This window comes from Canis aureus, chromosome 24 (assembly GCF_053574225.1).
Source record: "Canis aureus isolate CA01 chromosome 24, VMU_Caureus_v.1.0, whole genome shotgun sequence".
Lineage (NCBI taxonomy): Eukaryota > Metazoa > Chordata > Mammalia > Carnivora > Canidae > Canis > Canis aureus.
Window position 1 is genome coordinate 44861610 of NC_135634.1, and position 15004 is coordinate 44876613.

At 38.3% G+C, this 15004-nt stretch overlaps 1 protein-coding gene across 10 annotated transcripts in view; it reads left to right on the top strand.

Moving 5' to 3' along the window:
* The window catches only part of DIS3L2 (DIS3 like 3'-5' exoribonuclease 2), a 346721-nt gene that overhangs the window by 18304 nt on the left and 313413 nt on the right, over positions 1 to 15004 (top strand). The window contains exons 2-3 of one of the 10 annotated variants that reach the window (XM_077869233.1): positions 3010 to 3064; positions 5605 to 5652. The exons of 7 other annotated variants lie outside the window; for them this stretch is intronic. The gene's annotated coding sequence lies outside the window, so the exon portion shown is untranslated. Of the gene's footprint in view, positions 1 to 3009; positions 3065 to 5604; positions 5653 to 15004 lie in introns of those variants that run through there. 2 more of the 10 variants (XM_077869232.1, XM_077869234.1) reach the window with 2 other exon arrangements.

Genomic DNA, 15004 nt, shown 5'->3' on the forward strand with positions numbered 1-15004 from the left:
GCGTAACTATAATATTACAGCTAGGAAATGGATGTTAGTACAATCCACCCATCTTATTTTGAATTCATCAGTTTTAGTTGTATTGGTGTGTGAGTGTGTGTGTATGTGTATTTAGTTCTATCACATCTGTAGATTTGTGTGACTGCCAGTGTAGTCAAGATACAAAATAGTTCCTGCACAAGAATTTCTTGTGCTACACTTTCATGGCTACAGCCATCTCTGCCAGCCTCTCTGCCACCTTAACCCTTGATAGCCATGACACTCTCCTCTGTTTCTTTGTCATTACAAGAATACTATAGATGGAATCATACAGTACATAACCTTTGAGATTGCTTCACTCCACATAATTCCCTTGCTGTTCATTCAGATTATAGTACATATCAGTAGTTCATTCCTGTTTATTGTGAGTGGCATTCCATGGCATAAATGTACCACTGCTTGTTTCACCATTTATCTGCTGAAGGGCACATCTGGGTTGTTTCCAGTTTTTGGTTGTTACAAATAAAGTTGCTCTGAACATTCATATGCAGGCTTCTGTGTGAATATAAGTTTTTCATTTCTCTGGGATGAACATCCAAGAGTGCATATATCCTTTGCTTAGATTCACTGGTTTTAACATTTTGTCTCATTTCCTTTATAATTTGTGTTCCTTCTCTCTCTCTCTCTCTCTCTCTCTCTCTCCACACACACAAATATAAATTTTTTTTCTGAACTGCTTGAGAATAAATTGCATACATGATTACCCTCAATTTTACAGTATTTTCCAAGAATACAGCTATTTTCTTACATACCTAAAGTTGTCAAAATTGATACAACTATGATTATATCTACCATCTTACAGTTTGCCAGTTGATTCAGTAATGCATCTTTTAGCATCTTTTCCCCTCTAGTGCAGGATCTAGTGTAGGGTCACACATGGCACTTAGTTGTCTTCTTTAATCCTTTGTCTTTAATCTGGAACAGTTCTTTTAGCCTTTGTCTTTTATGACATTGATATTTTCGAAAAATAAAGCCCCCCCCTTTTTTTTTTTAAAAAAAAAAAAGGATGTTCCTCAATTGGTATGTTTTATGTTTCCTCATGATTAAATTCAAGTTATGTATTATTCTTTGCCTGAATGCTACGTAAGAGGTGTTGTTTCCTTGAGAAATAACATCTTATTGCATTAGAAAAAATTCCTTTTAGTCCTAGTTTCCTAAGAACTCTTAATTCAGAATGGGTGTTGGGTGCACATTGTTAGAGCCTGGAGTTGAGGCCATTGGCTGGCTGGTGGACTCCAAATAGTGTAGATAGTATGCTACCTGAGCGACAATGGTCTCTGGCTCAGTGAATGCAGTTGGATAGTAATCCTAGTGATAAGTATTTAAAAAAAATGCATTAATGCATTTTGGCTTCTCTCTTCATGATGCTTTGGTTCCATTCCATTGATTTACTAATATAATGAATATGTTAACAGGTTTCATGATGTGAATTATGTTAGAATAAACATTCTCTACCATGTGTTCCTGTTGTACGATTTTAAAAATTTAATTTTGGACTTTTTATTTTTTTATATTGGGTTTTGCATTTATGTTTATAATAAAAATTCTTCTGTAGTTCTTTGTGTGAAAGAGTGTGTATTTCTTTGTCATATTTGGTATTGGAATTGTTTAGATGCCTAGAATAAATTGAAAAGCTTCCATAAGATTGAAATTACCTGCCTCTAAAACCATCTCTACCTGGTGTAGTTTGGGAAGAGAGTATGGATCTTTGGCAGTGTTTTCTGGTTTCTTCTCTGGTTAAAGATCTATTTAGGTTCCCCGCCACCCCCCCCCCCCCCCGTTTTTTTTTTTAAAGTTCTGTCCTGTTCTACTTTCTATCACTCTTAGAATAAAGACCTAGTCTCTGTATTTGGGGTCATGAACTCTTCACCCTGCCTGTGTGTTGTCACCATTCTTTTATTTCTTCAGTTGCTAGAGCTAGAAACCTCTGAGATCTCCTATATTTCCCCTTTATGTTCAAACCAAGTCTTACCAATTCTGTGATTAATTTGTATTTTGAACCTATCTCCCTTTTTCCACCCCCTACTGCTACCTGGATCCTTCCAGTTGTCTTAATGGGTTTTTTAGTCCCCAGTCTCTCCTTCCAAATCAGCCTCTGAACTGCAGCTGCAGTGATCATGGTAACATACAGATGTGATCATGTTAGGCCCCTGCTCAGAATTCTTTGGTGATTCCAGGGCGGAGCTTTACTCCAGTGCTTCTGACTTGGGTACGACACTCCTTTTGCCTGTCCCTGTTTTCCAGCTTCTAGCTTCCATCGGTGCCCCAGCAGTTCAGCTGCACCTCATTACCCAGAATTTCTTTGCTCATGTTTTTTTCTGTTTGCCCTCTGACCCTCTTCTCAGCCTGTGCTTTCCTCTTTATCCTTGAGCGTTTCTCCTTTCTCGCAAGGCTTCGTCATTGAAGCCCTCCCTGAGGAGAATTCACCAACAGAATTTACCAGCTCCTTTCCATGCAACTACCTTACTTTTACTCTTTGTGACTGTAGTTCTATTGAAACTGTTTTTTACATGCCTTTTTCTGCTATATCCTTTGAACTTTTTAAGGGTGAAACTTTGCATGTGGTGTTAGCACAGTGCTTGGCTCTATAGATTCTCAGATGTTTGTCGAATGACAAGCTTAAAGGATGGTGAGAAAATTAATTTGATTGAAGCAGAAGGTTATAATAGGAGAAGGGAAGATTATGAAGTGACTAAGATGTTTGGCTAAGGAGGTCTTTAGTTAGCAAAAGGAGTGCAGGAAGAAGGCAAGAGGAGGCAAGGCCATTTATTATTGTGCTACAGATACTGATTAAAGTACTATTATGATATTCTTCAGTTTTTTGGTCTTAGTGTGGGTGCTGATTTTTCAAATTGATGAAGATTGCTACCAAGGTAAAATAAATTACCTTACATTAATAATAATTACATTAATAATAATAATAATAATAATAATAATAGTGAATGCTTTTTGAGTGCTTACTATCTACAGGCACTCTTGTGAGAACTTTACTTACCTCATTTAGTACTCCTGACAGCTTTACGAGGTAGGTTTTAGTATGGCCTCTTTTTAGATGGTAAAATTGGGGCACAGATGCCCAGAGCCACAGCTTTTAAGAGGCAGAACTAGGATACAAAACCTGAGCATTTTGGCTGCAGAAACCTCTTAACCACTAAGCTCTGCTGTCTTCCATTAATCTTACAGACTATTGGGTAGCACCTAGCCTTCTAGAAGCTGGCATTTTAACCTTGAACTGAGGACTGGTGAAACCATTTTCTATGTGAGTGACGAATGCAAGTATTATTGGACTTCTTTTTCTAGTAGATACTCCATTTTGTGGTGGCTTCAAATGTTTCATCTGTTGTCTCAAGTGGGAGCTAAAATTGAGCCTCTTTGCATCTGATTAGCATTTAGGGTACTTTTTGAAAGTGTTAAATATTTGAAATGAAGTTAACACCACCAGCTGGTTGTCTTAGCGAATTAGAAATGACAGTTAAGAGGAAGCCCTGTTAAGTTGCCTGGCTCCTGTTGTTCAGGCCAGGTAAGGATTGTTCCTTCCAGCACATTCTTCAGTGCTTGGTCTAGTCTTTCTTAATTGTCTCAAAGATATAGCTCCACTATCCCTGAAGGAAGGCAGTTTTCTAATCTCTGATCTTAGAGTTTTTCTTTGTAATTAGATGTGGAGATTGAGATGTACTTTATCCTAAGTTTCCTTTAAGGTCAGTACCATCTGAAGTAACACAGAATACATGAGTCTGGGTTTGCCAAGATTACAGTTGCTGTGGGAAACATAACTTTGGATTTCCTCACATCTGGATTAGTGAAATTTGCACCAAGCCTCTGTATGAATATATGTTTTATATTTTATGTGCATCTAGAGATAGCAAGTCTTAGTGATGTAGCTTCTCCATATATGACAAATTGAACATTGGCAGTCTGAAGTTTTAAAATAATCCTAAGATTCTGAACTTTGCTGTGGAGCCAATGTCTCATGCTCTGCTCAGAAGGCTTGCATCTGGGTAACTGGAGCTCTGGAGTGGAAGTGGAGGACCAGCTTATTTCCCAGGGGCCTGTAGACCTCAGGTTTGTTTTGTCTCCCCGAGAAGCAGGGATTCTAGTGCTGCTGTTATGAGTTCTGTTTTTGAAGCAGCAAGAAGAAATGCTGCAGGCCTTAGTTGCATTTCAGTATTTTCGGAATTCTTTTGGTTATTTGTTTTTTCGGATTGTCCTATTTTTCTACTATCTACCTAAAGTTATTAACTATTAAATCTGTGGTAATGCCCTTGTGGGTGGTAGAGGTTTTTATCTAGGAAACGTGGAATCTTGTAAAGCAACAAACCCTAGAGGCACCATCTTTGAAGCTCACTCGTGTTGAATGGTGTGAATGTGGACCTTAATTTCTCTACAGAAAGGAGGGCTAACATCAGTTTGTCTTGGGAGGCCTCTCTCAGGTCCCCCAGTACAGGGCACTCAATTGAAAGACCAGATTCAAAATTAGCAGGTTGCCTTAGGGGTCATTAAAGTCTCCCCATCTTTTCATCTGTGGTCTGGATTTAGTCTTCGTCTTTTTGCCATTTGGAATTTGGTGTCCTGCATTCCTCCAGATGTCTCGAATAATGCTAGAATTCTTCTTCGTGATTTTGAGGGGATGGTACAGCTGCCTGTGACTTTGCACGTCTTGCCCCGGGAGTCTCTGCAATGCATGACAAGGACCTTGTGTTGTAGGCAGGAGTATAATTCTTAGCAAGGACTTATTGTAGATAGTAAATTCTAGATGTTTGTGCTGCAGCCCTGAGAGTAGGCATTGATGTAGCAACACTTTACCAAGAAGAAAGTAATGATCTGACAGATTTTTTAAGATAAAGAACCAACAAAAGTAAAATAAAATAAAGAACTAATAGAGAAGCTAGGTTCATAATAATCTCTTGTGTAAAGTGAAAGAAAAATAGTTTTCATGAAAACCGACATTTTATTTGACGTACTATGAATCTAGGGATGACTACTTTCAATTCTTGTATATTTTAGTCTTTGTGTTCATTTGATTATAGATTCTGAAAGTTATACATTTTTCTAAATTGGCATGGTAAAATCGGCCATCTGGGTAAGTTTTGCAATTCTTGCCTTTGTCTTATTAACTTTGAGATTAATGTTTGTGGGTCGATAATGGTTTCGATTACCATTTGAATTATGCTTAGAGCTGGTGGATGACTTATATTCTCAGCTTTATTATTAAGTAGCTGTTCTTTATCACAGCATGAAATTTGGATTACACCTGTATGATAATCTTGTTTCATAAAATGTATGTTTTATGTAAGTAAAGGCCTTAAGGGTAACAGTAGTTATCACTGAGTTGTTTGCTGAATAGAATATTTTGCTATTTATGACCTGTAATTTAGATTTTTACAAGGGACTTTAAAAGTCTTCCCTTGTGTTTCAGTATAATTTGGTATGTATAGGTCTATGTGGGGGATACGAATCGTTATGTGTTTGTGTGTGTAGGAGTAGATGAAGTAACATTGGCAATTGGTAATTGTTGAATTTGAGTGATGAGCATGCATTTATTACTTCATTCTTTCTACTTTGTAGGTGTATTTACATTTCCAAAATGAAAAGATAAAAGAACCTCCCCAAAAGGTAATGAAGAAAAGTGATAAGATTCCAGACAGACTTTATTTGATGGCATGGACTAGGAGTTTGTGCAACACATGTCACGGTTTCTAATACCTTTTAGGATGGTGTTTTCAGTGCTGCTGAAGCACTGCCCTGAATTAAGTCAGGAGAGAGAATATTCTGTGTTTGCTCAAGTTTACTGATCATGGAAGAGATATTCCAGTGTGACTGACTACTCACACATCATGAAAATAAAACCGTGTATATTTTTGAGATGCTTTCTTTTGCTATTTGGTGCTGAGTATGAATTCTGACACCAATGGGTACCTTCCTTTACTTCTTTAGATTCTGATTTTTGTTTTAAAAAGTGAAGTTTTTATTTGGTCCCTATTCTTTAAGATTCCATTGGATAAAAAGAGATCTCTTCTTATTTCTAAAGGTACTTGTCTTTGACCTGAGCCTTTTGCTACTTGGTCTAAAATTTGTCTCCAAAGTTTGAACATTTATCCCAAAAGAGAGAATAGAATAAATTTCAGGGGGTTGGAAATGACAGTTGGTTTGAAAGTCTTTAAAGCATGATCTTATTTGTACTCTTATTTGTCCCAATTTGATAATTCTGTAGATGTTTTTAATCATAGTAATAAAAAATGGGAGAGAAACACGAGATTGAATTTATAACATAATCCTGTACAAAGTACACATGGCAGGCAAAGTACACATGGCAGGGCAGCCCGGGTGGCTCAGCGGTTTAGTGCTGCCTTCAGCCGGGGGAGTGATCCTGGAGACCTGGGATCAAGTCCCGCATCAGGCTCCCTGCATGGAGCCTGATTCTCCCTCTGCCTCTGTCTCTGCCTCTCTCTGTCTTTCTCTGTGTCTCTATGAATAAATAAATAAAATCTCAAAAAAAAAAAAAAAACAACCAAAAAACCCAAAGTACACATGACAAATGAAGTTGCTGAAAAATGAAGCACTTTCCACTTCATAATATTTTTGGGTCTTATTTGGTAGCAAAGCTTATATTTGAGAAGAGCCTTGGTTGATCTCTTTTGATTTTGGTTTCGTATGCTGCCGAATTGCATATCTTACATTTGTTGTGTGTCATTTATGACTAGAACTCTGGTACTTCAATGGCATTAAGATGATTCTGTCTTTATTAGGCAGGGAGATGATACTTAGATCTATTCTAACAATATCCTTAATGTACTTCTTGCCTTTACTGATGTACTGCTATGTATTATCAAGATGTGAAAATATTAAACTCCAGAATTCACTTAAATCTTATAGGCACTGCAATTCTAGTGTTACATGAATTTATAAAAGCACTTCATAAGCAGAGGAAGGCTAGTTCAATTAGGTTTAAGGATTTTTAAAAAAATCTCGTATCTGGGGAAATGTAGTGTTTTGAAGACAACTATTATCTCTTAAAATTAGAATTGAGAAACATTACATAGACTTTCATTCTTTATCAGTGTCAAGGTATATTGCCAAACTGTCTTTTCAATTCCCATTATGACTTTAGGCCATAATAAGTTATCATCATATTATCAAGAACGTTTATTCTACTTTGTAGGGTACTGTATAGAAATAGGCATAAGACATAGTCCCTGCTTGCTTTTTTTTTTTTTTTTTTTTTCCCCTTTCTGAGAGAGTATGCACATTCATGCGTGGGGTTGGGGAAGTGGGGAGGGGCAGAGGGAGAGAAAGAATCTTATGCAGGCTCCCTGCCTGACTCGGGGTTCTGGGTCACCACTGTGAGATAGTGACCCGAGTCAAAATCAAGAGTCAGGTGCTTAACTGACTGAGCCACCTAGGCGCCCCATAGTCCCTGCTCTTAAATAATTTACAATTGTTGAAGAGTAACAGGGCATCTCTTCTAAATAATTTATTCAGTAAACATTTCCTGGGTGCTTTTTGTGTGGCAGCCCTGGTAGGCCCTGGGGTTACAGTGGTGAGCCAGACAGATAAGGCCCCACAGTTTTGGAGCTTATATTGTAGGATCTTAAATACTTAACATGCTGATATGCTCAACAATGTAATTGTTCAGGACTTTATAAGGGAGGTACTACTTTGTTCTGGTGTGGTTAGGATAGGCTGTATTGAGAGGGCTAGGATATGAGCTGGACAGGAAGTAGAGTGTTTATTTCCCTGTGTGTATTCTATGGAATCTGCTGTACAGGATTTTGCAGTGAAATAAGTGTGGAAAGTATGGCACATGGGATTATAAAGAAAGGACCCCCCCCCCAAAAAAAAAAAAAGGATCCCATGAGCTAGAAACATTAGGTGAGGTTCACAGAAGGGAGAGGATATGGAATTTGAGCTGTTCTTTAAGGGTAAAATTTTAAATTTGTGTTTGGAGTAGAGGGTGAGTGGATTGTATAAGCTTAAGGAGCACAAGATGTGTTGGGGGCGTATTAGTCAGAATGTACCCATCCTTCTGTCCCCCTTCTCCCATCACAGAAGCTATCATTTATCTTTGGCCCTACCTTCTCAACTCTTCTTTCCTATCAGTGTTTAGTTTTTATTTTTAATTTTTTTTCCTATCAGTATTTTAACACATTCAAGTTTCCCCTTTAGTGAAAATGATAGTAACAACAAATGGAAACCCTATTTTTAAATTTCATCTCTTCCTCTTCACAGCCAGACTTCACAGAAGAGTCTCCTGAACTCCTTAGTTCCATGTCCTCCCTGCCCATTAACGTCTTCTCTTTGGTTGTTGTTTTGTACTTTACAAAAATAGCTTTTGCCAAACTGGAGCATCTGTGCTGCTACGTCTGATGAACACTCTGTTCTTATTTCACTTCTCCTAGCTGTGTATGACTTTTTTGCCCACTACCTTCTTGAAATCTTGATTCTTGACAGCACTCTCTCCTAGGTTTTCTCTTGTATCTCCCTCAAAGGTGCCTTCTGATTATCTTCTCCCTGCCAGTCGAGCTTTGAAGCTCCTTAAGTCTCAATCTTAGGCTCCATCTCATTTTTCTCTCTATTCTCTTCCTTGGCTGATCTCATTTACGTTCACAACTTCAATTATTCTTTGTTCTCTGGAGACTCTCAGATTTGACTTCAGCCCAGATGTTGTCAGAGCTCCTGACTTGGATACATAGCTGCCTGATTGATATCGTCTGTTGGCGTTGCAGAGTCACCTCATGCTCAGCTTATCCAGTACTGGGCTGATGATCTCTACTTATCTACCCCAATCCAGTACCCTTGTCCCAGTGAATGTCCCTGCCATCCATTAAACTATCATGAAGTTATCCTTGATCATCCTCTTTCCCTCACCTTCCATGTCTAGTCCATCATGTTTTGTTGTTTTGGCCTCCTAAATATTTCTTGATTAAAATTTCTTGATCTCAATGCAATCGTTACAATCGTTTTTTACATGGACTGATCAAATACCTACCAGACTAGGGACCCCATTCATTCCTGACCTCTCATTTCCAGCTCATTCTCTACCCTGAAGCTAGAGGGATCTTATCTGAATATAAATCTGATCATATCACCTTCCTGATTGAAAGCACTTGAGTACCTTCCCCTTGTTTATAAGAAAAAAACCAAAGTTCTTCATATATCCTGCAAGTTATAGCAGGGTGTGGTCCCTGTTTTCCTTCCAGCCTGACCTTACCACACTTCCCCCTTTTCTCTGAGCTATAGCCACATTCCTTGGGTGTGTTATATACACTCCCACTCCAGGGTGTACATTTCAGTTTGAAATTACACATCGATTTGTATAATTGTTTGAGTAACATCTTTTTTTCCACCCTAAACTAAGCTACATGAAAGGAAAAATTGAGTCTTTTCCATTGTATTCTGTAGGGTCAAGCATAGTACCTGGTCCACTGTAGGAGCTCAGTACATTTTTGTTAAATGAGTGGGAGTTTCATTCAACAGCATAAGCCATGAGAAGATGTGTGAAGGGACACACAAGTAGGAAGTAATGTGAGCAGATGCTGAAGAACCTTCTGAGGCAGTGGCATGAGAGTTAACTAGGGTGATGCCATGAGCAGAGCCATTCACTAGGAAGGGTAAACTGGCTGTGGGATTTAGGATACAAAGCAGAAGGGGCTATTAGCTGTCAGTTTAGGAGAGAGACAGTATGGACCAGTACTAGAACACTGTCAGAGGGGCTGTTACATGTCTGAGAGTATAGAGTGAATGCAGTGGGGCTGTGATGGATTGTGGTTGATGGCTTTTTGGTAACAGACTTTAAGTGAGTTTCACTATTTCAGTCTCTTAAATTCAGCATTTCATTCCTGGGGAAATAGTAGAATTTTTCTCAAACCTTACTGAGCTGTTATTTAGCAGGCACTTTGCTAAACTTTGGGATTACAGAAGTGAATAAAATACTTCATAATCTAAGTCTCTTAATTACCCTTTCTAATAAAATGGCTTTTAAACTTAGACTAAAACTATAAACCTAAATTCCACTAAGAGTTATAATACTTGATAAGTTAAAGAAGCAATTCAAGCTAGTAGAGCATCGGCCTTTTTCTACTATGTGAGATGGTCTTTTTTTCTTTATGAATAACCCTTGATTGATGCCAGCAGCCCCAGAATTATCCCTGAGGGTCTGAAACTCTTCAAGTGTAATTCCCTGGAGATTTTCATAATGAACCTGAAGTGATAGGTTGTAGGTAAATGATGTCCAGCCAATGTCTTTCATTAAAATGAAAGAATTATATATACATAAGTCCCCTCTACCTGTCCACTTTACTACTTAAGGATAAAACAGAACTGAGGAAAGAAAAAAAAAAAAATCCCCAAAACAGAGAGACCTAAGGTTCTAACTACTCTTTGGTTTTCTGAGAAGAGCTCTAATGTTCAACATATTGAGTAAAAATTTCTTGTCATTCAGCTATGTTAAAGAACAGGTCCTAGAAATGAAAAAAAAATTTAAAAATTTTTTAAAAGATTTGATTTATTTGAGAAAGAGAGCAAGAGAGAGAGAGAGAGAGAGAGAGAGAGAGAGAGAATGAGCACATGAGCAGGGGGGAGGGGCAGAAGGAGAGGGAGAAGCAGATTTCTCCCTGAGCAGGGAGCCTGAGGCAAGGTGCCATCCCAGGACTCTGGGATCATGACCTGAGCTGGAAGGCAGATACTTAACTGACTGAGCCACTCAGGTGCCCCTCTCCTTTTTATTTCTTGATTGATGGATTATGCTTTTGGTGTCATGTCTAAGAACTCTTTCTCTAATTTTTTTTTTTTTTTAGTATTAAAAAATTAAAAAAAAATTTTTTTTAAGTAAGCTCTGCCCATTATGGGGCTTGAACTCATGACCTTGAGATTGAGAGTTCACATGCTCTACCCACTGAGCCAGCCAGGCACTCCTCTTTACCTAATCTTGGGTCATAAAGTTTTTCTCTTATGTTCTCTTCTAAAGGTTTTATAGTTTTATGTTATGTCCATTTGAAGTTAATTTTTGTATAAGATGTGAAGTTTAGGTCAGGGTTTATTTTTTTATCTATTGATCTCCAATTGTTACAGCACCGTTTGTTGGAAAGGCTGCCTTTCCTCCCTTGAATTGCTTTTGCACCTCTGTCAAAATTTAGTGGCGTATTTGTATGGTTCTGTTACTGGGTTCTCTGTGTTGTTCCATTGGTCTCTGTGTCTGTTCCTCTGAAAACATGATACTGTCTTGATTTTGTTTGCTGCATAGCTTAAAATTGGGGTGTAGTCTTCCTCCAATTTTTTTCCAATTCTAGTTCTTTTTTTTAAAATTTATTTTAGAGAGAGCGAGTATGTGTAAGCGTGGAAAGGGGCAGAGACATAGGGAGAGGGAAAGAAGCAGAGTTTCCCCTGAGCAGGGAACTCGACCCGGGGCCTGATCTCACAACTGTAAGATCATGACCCAAATCGAAATCAAGAATTGGATACCCAGCCAACCAACTAAGCCACCCAGGCACCTCTTAATTATTTCAGTTCTTTTGCATTTCCATATAAATTTTAAGATAAGATTGTTTTCATCTGTAAGAAGCCTTGGGATCTGATAGGATTTGTGTTGAATTTGAAGATTAATTTGGGTGATAGTCTTACAACTTTAAGTGAAATGTAGGAATTTAACCACCACTTAGTCCTCTTTATTCTCCCTACTTTATAATTAATTGTCTTAAATATCTCCTTTACATAGAGAACCATATCAGACACCATTATACTTTTGCTTTTAACTATCTAATGTAATCAGGGAGAAAGATAGTCTAGTGCATTTACCTATAAAGTTACCTGCCAACATTAGTGACTTTTTACTTCTGAAAGTTCTTTTTTTTTTTTTTTTAAGAATTTGAATTATTTTTTTTAAATTTTTTTTATTTATTTATGATAGTCACAGAGAGAGAGAGAGAGAGAGAGAGAGGCTGAGACATAGGCAGAGGGAGAAGCAGGCTTCATGCACCGGGAGCCCAAAGTGGGATTCGATCCCGGGTCTCCAGGATCGCGCTCTGGGCCAAAGGCAGGCGCTAAACCGCTGCGCCACCCAGGGATCCCTACTTCTGAAAGTTCTATTTAATTCTTTTAAAATTTGTCTTTTAGTAAGCTGCTTTTATTTTTTTTTTTTTAAGATTTTATTTTATTTATTCGTGAAAGACGTACACACGGAGAGAGGCAGAGACATATGCAGAGGGAGAAGCAGACTCCCACAAGGAGCCCAATGTGGGACTCGATCCCAGATCATGGGATCATGCCCTGAGCCAAAGGCAGATGCACAACTGTGGAGCCACCAGGCATCCCCTTTTTATTTTTTCTTGTATTTATTTATACACATTATAGTTTTAAAATGTTATGTATTTGTCATTTTTATGACCTGAAATTATTTCATACCATATTTTGCCTTTTTTTTTTTTTTTTTTTCCTGACTCTCAAACATGATGGTTTTCTTCCTTAGGTCTCTTCCTCATGTGTTTTGTAAGCATTTATCAGGCTTTTGAGTGTGGAAGTATTGTGAAGTGGATAGTTTTGAGAGGATATTTTGGTTCAGCCAGTGCCTTGGGATATGCTGACTTAGGCTCACCTTAAGTTAGTGTATATGCTTGGGGTTAGTGCAGCAACACTGTACTCTGGCAGGCCCATGTTTATGAATCTCTAGGGGAAACTCACCTGTGTTCCCAGCCCACGTCAATGCACTCACATTTCTTGATGTTTTTCTTCACTATAGGTGCATTTTTTCTACCCTACCTTTGCACTGAGTTGATAGCCCTTTAATAGCCTTGATTTTTTTTTTTTTCAGGAGGCTAACTTCTATGTCTCTACCCTACATTTCATATGGTCAAAGCCTTATCTCCTGGGACCCTGCAGCTTTAAACTACATGCGTCTTGGCACTGACACCAGAATGTGCTCCCAGAGCCTTTTCCATGTATTCTGGTTTCTAGCTCTCACTTGAATTTTAGCTCCTGAGGATTTTCTTTTCTCTCTTGAGAGCTCAACTCTGTCCTCCAGAAGTTGGTAATATTTTATTTAGCAGTTGTAGTAATTTGCTATCAGTAGGGTTTTCAGAAAAATGACTCCACTGTAGTACCAGAAATTGAAGTTTCTGACATACCATTAGATTAGATGTACCACTAGATCATAGGTGTTTGGGTTAGGGACCCGCTCCTGGTTTCTTCAGAACTAGTCACCTGGGGCAGAAATTGCTTGCCTGTCTCTCCAGAGGGGCCGTGGATGTGACACTTGCACTTAAAAGGAAGTAGTACGAGCATGTTTAGCCCTCCTGTCATGTCTGCCAAGGAAGTAGAGAGGCTCAAGAAGAGGGAGAATGTTCAGCTCTGTCAAGTGCGATAGCAAGGTCAAGTAAGATCAAGACTGAACATTGAGAGTAGGATTTCACAATTGGGAAATCTTTGCCAGAGTCGTCTCCAGGGAATGGAGGGGGAAGAAGCCTATTGTATTTTTTAATCTTTGGGAGGATGGTCCTTGATCTAGGCAATTTCCATTTTTTTTCTCAGAATGACTTGTGGTTTGTTAATATGTGGCTGTTTATTTTATATTCTCTTAATTCTTTCTGAGTTCAAACCCTGCCTGAGGTAGATTAGTTCTGTCACAAACTGGACTTAGTCATAGAGTGTTAGGACTTATCTAATGTTTGGGAGGATCCTTAAAGTTTTCATTTATATCTCCTTGAATGAGGTGGTCAGAACATAGAACTGAAACAGTAAGAGCTGAGCTGGTCAGAGAAAGAAGATATGAGATATTGCCACTTTTCATGTGAAGTTTCTGTTATGTGGGGTTTCTAAAAATTATGAAAAATGTCAAATGTACAAAAACCCATTTCCCTAAGTCAAGAATTTTTGCACATTTGCTTCATTCGTTCCTTTTTTATTTCTTTGTTTGGCCAAAATATTTTAAAGAAGTTCCTGACATCATTTATTGTACAATACATATCAATACATAAATATGCTGTGCAGTAATGAAAACTGTCATACAGTCACAATGCTATTATCATACCTAATACAAAGCTGACAGTTCTTTTTTTTTTAAATTTTATTTATTTATTCATGAGAGATACAGAGACATAGGAAGAGGGAGAAGCAGGCTCCTGTGGGAGCCTGATGTAGGACTTGATCCCAGGACCCTGGGATCATGACCTAAGCCAAAGGCAGAAGCTCAACCACTGAGCCACCCAGGTGCCCCCAAAGCTGACAGTTCTTTGGTATTGTCTACTCTACTGAGAGTAGTAATGAGGCCTTTTAAAATAACTTATATGAACATGTTGAGATTGTTTCTCCTTTGTTGCCTTTGCACTTGTCATACCCTCTGCCAAGAAGGCTCTACTCTGAGACCTTCACTGATGCACTTCTCTCATTGTTTGGATTTTAGCTCCAGCATTATCTCCTCAGTAGAGGCTTTTCCTAATCACCACAACTAAAGTAGTGTCCTCTTTTCCTCATCCTGTTTGTCACTATTATCACTGTGTTTTACTGCCTTGTTGTTGTTTGTTTTCTTTCCGCCTCTCCCTTCCCCCCACCCCCGCCCCAATTTTAAGTACCATGGAAGTAGGGACCTTGTCAGTAATGTTGTGTTTATTGCTCTGTGTCCAGAGCTCAAGAGCATATAGTGCTGCATGTAGTAATGAAGCACATGTTCAGAAACAAGTCAGCTATTAGAATAATAGGAAAAGATTCCAAAATCTTCTTAATATTTTATAACCATTATCTCTTCCTACAACTGATTCTCATTCCAGAACTTTTCTTTTCTCAAGAGCTTTAACTAACAGCTGTGTTTGCAAAAAGTGCTGGGTTGTTGTCCCTTTCAGGACATTTAATCTTTTAAATCCTCAAAATATTTTGTAAAATATAAGTGAGTAAAGTCACTGCTGACCTGTTGAGAGGCAGTGTTTTTACTGACATAACTCTCATTTGAGATCACTTTATTTGAGCTTGCAGCTAATAAATC